Here is a 10,448-nt window from a genome sequence, read left to right as displayed (position 1 = left end):
TTGTGATGTAATTTACATTTTCTGCTTCCTCTGTTTCACAACTCCTCTTACAATCCCTTCACATGCTGAAATCACATTTTTATCATCACTTCATTTACTTTATACCCGTTCCTTCTATTTGTAAATCCCTTTTATATTCCATAATAGATATACACTTCTCAAGATTAACAAGTATCATCTTCCCAAAATCGAGGAACAAGTTTTCTTTTCCCCTGTTTACCTTTTAATGCTTCTCTTGAGATCTGCATTTGAAAATTAAATTTTCTATTGACTTCTGGCCTTTTTATTCAGGAAGGTCTGGAAATCCCTTATTTCATTGAATGTCCGTCTCCTTGCCTGAAATGTTATGCTGAACTTTGGTGGGTAATTGATCCTTGGTTGTAGTCCCAGCTCCTTTGCCTTGTGGAATATCATATTCCAATTCCTTTGATCTTTTAATGTAGAAGTTTCAAGATCCTGTGGGACACTGACTGTAGCTCCATGATATGAATGATTTCTTTCTGGCTACCTGTAGTATTGTCTCTTTCACTTGATAATTCTAGAATTTGGCAACAGTATTTCTTGGTGTTTTTAGTTTGGGATCCCTTTTGGGAGGTTGAATGCAGGTTTCTTTCAATGACCATTTTGCCCTCTAGATCTAGCACTTCTGTGCTGATTTCCTTGATGATTTCTTGGAAAATATTTCCCAACTCTTTTTTTTTCATCATGGCTTTCTGGTAGACCAATAATTCTTAAATTTTCTGTCTTGGATCTATTTTCCAGTCAGTTGTTTTTCCATTTAGATATTATACATTTTCTTCCATCTTTCATTCTTTAGATTTATCTATCTATATCTATATCTATATCTATATGTAGATATCTGTATTTACATATATGGATATGGATATAGATATATAAACAGTTATGACTCTAACAAATGCAAGGACATTCTATTCCTTAGTTATTGAGATCACATAAAAAAAAGACACTTGCTTATTTATATAACAAAAATGATTGCTAAGTTGAAATGAACTAATAAGTTTTTAAAATGCAATTTTAGAAGGAACAAAAAAAGAAACAAAGATAAAATTAAGCCTTTTAAAATATAATGGAAGTACTTAGAGTTATTTCTAGAAATTCAGTATGGTACAATGAGATAGACACTCAATTCAGAGTGAAGAAAGATACCTTTAGAGTTGCAATAGACCTTGGAGGCCTTCAAATCCAATTACCACATTTTATAGATGAGGAAACTTAGGTCCAGAAAAATTAAGTGACCTTTACTAGGTTCACAATGACAATAAGAGTCTGGAATAATCTTTAAACAATTCTGACTCCAAGTCTAACACTACCTTGTATACCTTAATGCCTCATATCATCCAGTTTTTAATCTTGGACAAGTCGTTAAACTTACTATTCATTTTCTTAGATGTTAAACCCTAGATTAATAATCAATGACCCTGACTCTAAAATTAAAATCAAATGAGAGTGTTTGTAAAGTAGTATGATTTCTCATGTTTCTCATATATATTATATTTTAAATTATATTTTTATTTATATTAATATTTAACAATAAATTAATAAATAATATGAATATGTAATAATAAAATTTTAAAATTGTGATTATTGTTTGATTCTTTATCTCCATCTCTGCCTGATCTTGACTGACAAGGAGACCAAATTCTGGTACTGAACTGACATGTTAATGTATCAGTAAGCACCCCATCATACACAGGGTGGCCTGCTATCATAGGTTCTTAGATCTGCTTTCATAAAAGGAAAGGGAACTTTTGAGAGGTTAGCAATCACTTTAATAAAGCACATGTATCATTCCTTTAACCAAACGCATGCATGATTCATCTAATTCAGGGGAGTGAACACCTTGAACTTCAAAGAAAATACAGAGAAATCAAAGATCAACAGACAAGGCTTCCTCTGCTTGGCCATAATCAATACATACATCACAATTCAACAGACAGGTCCAACTCTCTGACCGTAGTTACTAGAGAGGGAAGCACCAACATCTAGGTTTTCAAAGCCAAGGGTCTCCTTACTGGCTTCCCAGAGTCCTTGCTTGGCCAAACAAACACTTATAGTCAATAAGTCCCAAAGTAAAAACCTCACCTCAGGGTCTTTATTCACTTTTTATAGCCAGAGGGCATGAATGTCTTACCCAGTTCCTCAATAGAAAAAACAAAAAGTACTTAGGACCCTCCTACAAAACAACTCCCCTAATCAAGCTTTCCTCAACAGGCAGGCCCATCAATTGGTGGGGAACATCTTCTTTAACCATATTATTTAATCAGAGGCACTTTTAGTAAAACAAAAACAACAAAAGAGTCTACTTTGCTTGGCCTTACAGTTAACAGAATGTATTTATCTATGAGGGTTTGTAATGTCTCGACCATCCTTGTTGAATTTGCAGAATGTGTTTCTCAGAATAGTCACCCTCTGTATAAGTTTTTTCCTTCTTGCCCTATGCTCTCCCACCTCTGGATTCCCCACACATACTCCATACATAGAAGTTGCTTTCTCCAAATCTCCACTTATTTTTTAGCTATTTGTCTCAAAGGTACTAATATTCTTCTATGTCTTCAGCTCTATACTCTCAGTCTTATACAATTGTTCACTTTCCTGCATCTCACATGTCCAATCAGCACCCAAGTCTTGCCACTTCTACCTCCAGAGCATTTCATACATCCATTACTTCTGTTTACTCTCACCACCATCACCTTAGTTCAGGCCCTCATCCCTTCTCACATGCACTTGTGCAAAGACCTAATTGGTCTTCCTGGCTTGAGTTTTTGCCCTCTTTTATCTACCTCTACATAGCTACCAAACTGATATTCCTAAAGCACAGGTCTAATACTCAAATACAGCCTCATATACTTACTAGAAATGTAATCATGTGCAAATGACTTAACCTGTCTTTTTCATCATCTGTAAAATAATGATATTAATAACACATCCATCCCTGACTGGTCGTAAGGATCAAATGAGGTCATAAGTGTAAAGCATTTAGCACAGTGCTGGCACATAGTAAACATTATATAAAAGTTAGCAATAACAACAATCACAAAAAGAATAATTGTTTGTTAAAGAATCCCTAATGATTTAAATTGCATTTGGGTTCTGAAATGTATGTATCTCTTTGGCATTTAAAATCTTACATGAACTGGCTTGTCTTTTTTTTTTTTAGGTTTGTAGTGGGTGTAGGATATATTTAGGGAAGACTAGTACCTCTGGTGTGAGGTCTGCCAAGCCCTTGTCAGAACTGCTTTCCTCTTTGGTGTCCACTTGTTCCACCTACCTCTTACCTGTGTCTTAGAGAAACTGTAGCATGCTTAGTAGCCACACCCAGGTAAACCATTTTGGTGAATGGACTAAAACAGATTGAGGGCAACTGAGGGGTCTCAACTCCATCAGTGAATTGGGGGGCGGGGCTTATCCCAAGTAGGTAAAGACTTCCCCTGGTAGAATGGGCAGGTGAGAACAATTTGTTCCAACAGCCATAAAGGTAGCTGAAGCAGATGCTGTGGAGTCGTTAGAGCTTAGCTAGATATTGAAGATGCCAAGGCCATCCAGTGAATCTTGAGCCATCACAAGGCTTCTTTAGTTTGTCCTGCAAATGGACTGTGAGGATTCTGGAGGAGAAACTAAGGTCAAGACTTCATGCAACTCTGCCTCATTTAAATCCATTTTACTCATGGTTCAAAAAACATCACTCATATCATTTTACCATCCTCTATTACAGAGAGTACAACTCCAATGGGCTGGCCTGGTTGTTCAAATGAAAAACAAACATTTACCAAAAAGACTATGTTAGGGAGAACTCACAAAGGGCAAGCATGCCCATGGTGGCCAGAAGAAGCAATAAAAGGATACTCTGAAGGAATCTCTTAAGAACTTTGAAATTGATTGTGTCACATAGGAGATACTGGCATAGGACCTCTTAGCATACCATGCCCACATCAGAGAAGGGACTGTGAGAATTTACTTACATTTATGAGTTTGTTTCATACAAAAATATACAAGCTCCTTGAGAACAAAATCATGTCATCTTTGTATCTTGAAACCTCCAAGATCCCTGGTATAGAGTAGGTATTTAATAAAATCCTTGCCAAATTTAAATGAATTGTTAAAATTGCTTCTTTTTTCAAGGTACAGCTTAAGTATCACTCCTTCATGAAGCCCTTTCTGAATTAATGAAAAACAACTATTAAGCTATTACTATTTGACTAGTTCTGTTCTAAGCCCTGCGAATACAAGTACAAAAGTGCAACAAAAGCTATGTGATGACCCTTCAATCTTTATCATAATTTATTGACTTCTTCTGTTGTTACATATATTTTGTCTCAAAATAAATCCTTTGCCTGTACCACCACCCAGAAAGCCATTCCCCATAACAGAAGATAAAAAGAAGAAAAGCGGTTAACTTCATATAAATAATTAATGTATCAGCTCTATCAGATAGTACATTCAATGTTCTATGCTAATATTCATCCACCTCTCTATTGGAGGGAGGGAGAGATGTATTTTAGCATTTTTTTTGGTATGAACAGAAGACTTTATTTGCTGACTCACAGGTCATAAATAAGTAGGAGATTTAAGTTAAAAAATCAGGGTATCCTACCTTAGTAGAGAGTGCTAGAATACTCTAGTGCAGTGTTCATCATGGAGGGTTGAGTTCTTCTCTCCTAATCCTTGCCCCACTCACTGGACAGTTTTATCAGAGAACTCTCAGGAACCTTGGTTTCATGGGTTCTGCCTCAGCAGGCAACTCTGGACTTTTTTGTTTCAGTCTGTTTACACCAAGGTAAAGTGTCAGTGACTAAACCAGTCCTCCTCAAGGCATCCTCTTCTGGCTCTGTCACTTTGGTTTGAATTCCTCCAAACGCCAGTCTAGGGAGTCAATGTTGTTTCACATGCAGAGTGCTGGCAGTGATGTCCTTCAGGGGTGGTCAGGTTTGATGTCTCACTATGTGGAGCTGAAGCCACATCATTGAAGGTCTTTCTTCGGAGCCCATGTGGCTTTTGTGGCCTGTTGCAAGGGAGATATGGAGTCCCATCAAGCACAAAAGTGGTCTGGCTTAGCTGACAGATGGACTACACATAGTTATTAAGGCTCTGTGATGAGAAAGATCACTTTAGTGACAGGCTTACTCATTTTATTTGCATACTATTCAGTGCCATTTTTATTTTTCTTTCCATTCATAGTAGTATGGGAATCACTTGGGTTATATAATAATTTTAATATGTTTTCTTTTTGTGACAACAATGGTCAAGTGCATATGTGTCTTCTTTTCCATTTCCTCCATTTTGCTATTGTCAATTAAGGTTCGTCACATATTCTTATCTATCTTCTTCCTCATAATTTCTTTCTTCTACTTCTCCCAATTTTTTTAGCTTAGTCTCATGCAAAAACAAAAAAAAATGATTCATCTGTAGCTTCGTTATTGTTAGATTTAATTCATAGTGTTTCAGGTAATGATTCCAAAATGATTCAGAATAACTGATCCTGACAAGATCATACTAGAATGAACTTATTTTCCCACATTTAGTTATTTCCGTTAATTGAGTGCTAGATTTTATGTCACATACATTTGTTTGATTGTTTGATTTTTTATGTTTTAATTATGCCTCCTCAGCTCCCAATCATAGATCCCCAGAGAGCTAAATTGTTTTTCATCCTTGCCTGCTATGTTCCTAACATAGCTCTGAGGACATAGTCAGTTCTTAATAAACTCTTTATTAATTTGAATTGAACTTTTGAATTATCCATTTCATTTCTTTGTTTTATAAGAGAGGAATAAAATGTCAGTGTGATTCTAAATCAGTTGCTTAGCGTGACTCAAAATGACTCATTTACCAAACTTTTTTTTCAAAGGAGACAGACTATTTACAGTAAAAACTAACATATGCTAAGCAAGGATAACCTATCCCATGCAATAAATATAGCCAGGATTTTTTTAATGCAATGCAGTGTCCTTAATAAAGGACATTGTACCAAGTCCATTAAAAAAATCTCTGTGATTAGTATCTATAAAACTATACTATCCTACTCTCCCCATTGCTTCTCTGTTCTTTGTTCTATTTCTTTTTTGTTAGCTCTTCCTCATTCTATACTCTAACTCAGGTATTTTTCAAATGTCAATATTCAATCTTCCATTCTCTTCCTATACTCATATATGTTCTCATGGTTTCAATTAAGATCAATGTGTGATTGAACTTTATACCCAAATCCATGAGCTTTACCTCTCTTGAATTCCAGTCCCATATATCCCATGATCCCATCGTCAACAGGATATTTCTTCTTTGATCCCCCACAAGCTTAAACTTATTATGTCCACACCATTGAATCATTCATAGGAGAAGAATAAATTCACTTATAAAAAATATAGTATACATGAAAATGTCATAAATACATAAGGGGTGTGTATGAGATCAGGTGAAAAAGAAATCACTTGCATCTGAGGAATCAGAGAAGAAAGGTGGAAATGAAGAAAAACAAAATTAGGTTATAAAGAGTCAGACATGTCTGAAACAGCTGAACAACAGTGTCAATCACTACAGAGAAGTCATGGAGCATATGACCTAAGAAAAGGTCACTGTTTTGACCGATATCTTTAGAGAGCTCATCATTTTTTCCACTGGAGCTATTTTCCCTTAGCAACTTTCATATAAGTAAGTTCATTGACTGAGAACTTGCAGGGAAATTGTTTATCTAGTCTAACCCTCTTGCTCCCAGGTCCAAGACATTTGTTGACCTATTGACTCCATTGTAATGTAAGAATTCTGTCACTATTTATGAAATAAATTCCCTATACTTTCCTTATGTCTCTAAAGCATTTGACAGAGTTAAGGAAGGCTAGTCTCAGGCTTAAGAAAACCTGGGTTTAAGCCCTCCCTCTAACATATATTACATAATCATGGATAAATTACTTAATCTCTCATTATTCTCTCTAAGTCTAACAGTTAGACTTCAGCATTGTTTAAGGTAATTTTTTTCACAGATGCTTCCATAAAGAAATCACAGGACCAAACCAAAGGAAAAGCTTTTTTATTTGTAAACCTGTATTTCTAAGATACAATTGGAGCAAACAAACCTGAAAAATATGTCATTGATTCGTTGGGTAAGTTGGTTACTTTAGTTTGTTAAGATAATGAGCTCAGATGCTGGCAAAGTCCAATAAGGGCAGAGAATCTCACAGGAAAAATAAAGTTAGTCTACTGGCACTGTCTCCATGCTGTGAATATCAAGGGTAAGATAGAATCAGGAAGGGTCTTGATGGTAACCTGGGACACATAGAGAAAACAACTCAAACATAAAGTACTTAAAAACAAATAAACAAACAAACAAAATAGCCCTAAAGTTGATTTTATATCTTCTTCATAGGCACTTAATAAATTTGTTTCAGGCAAAGTACTTTCTCAGCTCTTTGAGGGCAGAGCCTGTGTGACATTGGCTTCTTCAGAACCTAACAGAATTCCTAGTATGTAGTAGCTGATTAATAGAAAGGAGAATGCTATGTGAAACTATAAACTTTTATTCCATACAGTTTTTTTAAAAATGCATCTTAAATTTCCCATGATGTTGTCTATGTCCCCTTTAGAACTTTCTTCTGCTCTTTTTTAAGTCATCATTACTAATAGGCTACATGCTACTTATGTCAATCATGAATCATTGCATTGCTTTTGGGTCCCCTGTAATTGTGATTCTCCAGAGACCACGATATTCCATGATTTGCCACCAGAGCATCAATGGGACAAGGCTTCAATTTAACACCTGGACATTGTTAGTACAGAGCACTGTGTGAAGATTTACAGTGCTAAGTAATTTTCCAAATGCAATCCAACCTGTTCAATTTAATTTGGGGTCTAATTTATTGTCCTTCTTCAATGAGTGACCAAGGTGTGTGTACTGATGGAATAACTTAGTGGACTCCATTCAAAAGTGTATTATAAGATAAGCAATATGTATTTTTATTTAGATAGGCTTTTTCTTTTCTGGCAATCATTAAACATACATTTTGAATAATTGTTATTTTAATGGAAGTGAAGAATTTTGCATGATACATTTTTTTAACAAAATGCATGTTTGTTAGTTTTTCAAGGAAAATTCATTTTGTCAGGCAAGTTAGATGTTTCATTCAGTTCCATCATAATAAGAATGCCTCATTTCAATAGTCCTTTACCCACACTCAACCCCCTTTGAATCCATTTCTTTTTTCTTTTTTCTTTTTTATGTTTATTTACTTAGTTTTAGTTTTCAACATTCATTTTCACAAAATTTTGAGTTTCAAATTTTCTCCCCATCTCTCCCCTCCCCAACCCCAAAACATTGTGCATTCTTTTACCTCCTTCCCCAAGTCTGCCCTCCTTTCTATCACACCCCTCCCTTCTCTTATCCCCATCTTCTCTCTTTTCTTGTACCCCACTTACCTGTATTTCTTATTTCCCAGTTGTATGCAAAAACAATTCTCAACATTAATTCTTAAAACTTTGAGTTCCAACTTTTCTCCCTTCCTCCCTCACCACCCATCCCCACTGAGAAGGCAAGTAATTCAATATAGGCTATAGATGTATAGTTTTGCAAAAGACTTCCATAATAGACATGCTGTATAAGGCTAACTATATTTCCCTCCATCCTATCCTGTCCCCTATTTATTCTATACTCTCTTTTGACCTTGTCTGTCCCCAAAAGTGTTTACTTCTAATTACTCCCTCCTCCAATTTGTCCTCCTTTCTATCATCCCCTCATCCCACTTCTCCCATTCTCCGCTACTTTTCTGTAGTGTACATACCAAATTGAGTGTGTATTTTATTCCCTCATTTAGCCAAATGTAATGAGAGTAAGCTTCACTTTTTCCCTCTCACCTCCTCCCTTTTACCCTCCATTGAATAAAGCTTTTTCTTGCTTCTATACAAGATAATTTGCCTCATTCAGTTTCTCCCTTTCTCCTCCCAATATATTCCTCTCTCACCCCTTAATTTTATTTTTTAGGTATCATCTCTTCCTATTCAACTCACCCTATGGTCTCTTTCTATATATATATATATATATATATATATATATATATATGTGTGTGTGTGTGTGTGTGTGTGTGTGTATGTGAGTGTGTGTATACACACACATATACATATATACTTATACATATATACATATATGTATGATCACTCCAACTATCCAAATAATGAGAAAAGTTTCAAGAATTACAAATATTATCTTTCATGTAGGAATGTAAACAGTTCAATTTTAGTAAGTCCCTTATGATTTCTCTTTCCTCATTATCTTTTCATGTTTCTCTTCATTCTTGTGTCAAGAAAGTCAAATTTTCTATTCAGCTCTGGTCTTTTCATCAAGAATGCTTGAAAGTCCTCTATTGCACTAAATGACATTTTTCCCCTGAAATATTATACTCAGTTTTACTGGGTAGGTGATTCTTGGTTTTAATTCTAGTTCCTTTGACTTCTGGAATAACATATTTCAAACTCTTTGATACCTTAATGTAGAAGCTGCCAGATCCTGTGTTATCCTGATCACATTTCCACAATATTAGAATTGTTTCTTTCTAGCTGGTTGCAATATTTTCTCCTTTACCTGCAAATTCTGGAATTTGGCTACAAATTCCTAGGAGTTTTTCTTTTCGGATCTCTTTCAGGAGGTGATCAGTGAATTCTTTCAATGGTTATTTTACCCTCTGGTTCTGGAATATCAGGGCAGTATCCCTTGATAATTTCATGAAAGATGGTATCTAGGCTCTGTTTTTGCTCATGGTTTTCAGGTAGTTCTATAAATTTTAAATTTTCTCTCCTGGATCTATTTTCCACGTCATTTGTTTTTACAATGAGATATTTCACATTATCTTCTATTTTTTCACTCTTTTGGTTTTGTTTTGTAGTGTCTTGGTTTCTCATACAGTCATTAGCCTCCATCTGCTCCATTCTTATTTTAAAAGAATTATTTTCTTCAGTGAGCTTTTGAACCTCCTTTTCCATTTGGCTAATTCTGCTTTTTAAAGTATCCTTCTCCTCCTCCTTTGGATCTCTTTTTCCAATTGAGTAAGCCTATTTTTATAGGCGCTATTTTCTTCAGCATATTTTGGGTTTCCTTTAGCAGGCTGTTGACTCACTTTTCATGATTTTCTTGCATCACTCTCATTTCTCTTTCCAATTTTTTCTCCCCCTCTCTTACTTGATTTTCAAAATCCTTTTTGAGCTCTTCCATGGCCCAAGACCATTGCATATTTTTTTTGGAGATTTTGAATGCAGAAACATTGACTTTTAGGTCTTCCTCTTATGGTGATCATTGTTCTTCCTCATCTGAAAGGATGGGAGAGAATACCTGTTCTCCAAGAAAGTAGCCTTCTATAGTCTTATATTTTTCCCCTTTTTGGGCATTTTCCCAGCCAGTTAACTGATTTTTGAGTCCTTTGTCAAGAGGAGGGTATACTCTGGGGACCTGTAAG

The 10,448-nt window shown here is 35.4% G+C and overlaps 1 pseudogene; it reads right to left on the bottom strand.

Annotated features, from left to right (window-relative positions):
- Positions 1–4,613: 4,613 nt before the first annotated feature.
- On the bottom strand, positions 4,614–5,112 carry LOC140522809 (protein DEPP-like; annotated as a pseudogene).
- Positions 5,113–10,448: the final 5,336 nt, after the last annotated feature.

This window comes from Notamacropus eugenii, chromosome 2 (assembly GCF_028372415.1).
Source record: "Notamacropus eugenii isolate mMacEug1 chromosome 2, mMacEug1.pri_v2, whole genome shotgun sequence".
In the NCBI taxonomy this organism is placed as follows: Eukaryota; Metazoa; Chordata; class Mammalia; order Diprotodontia; family Macropodidae; genus Notamacropus; species Notamacropus eugenii.
The sequence above is the reverse complement of the archived record's forward strand: the minus strand, read 5'-3'. Positions and strand labels throughout refer to the sequence as shown.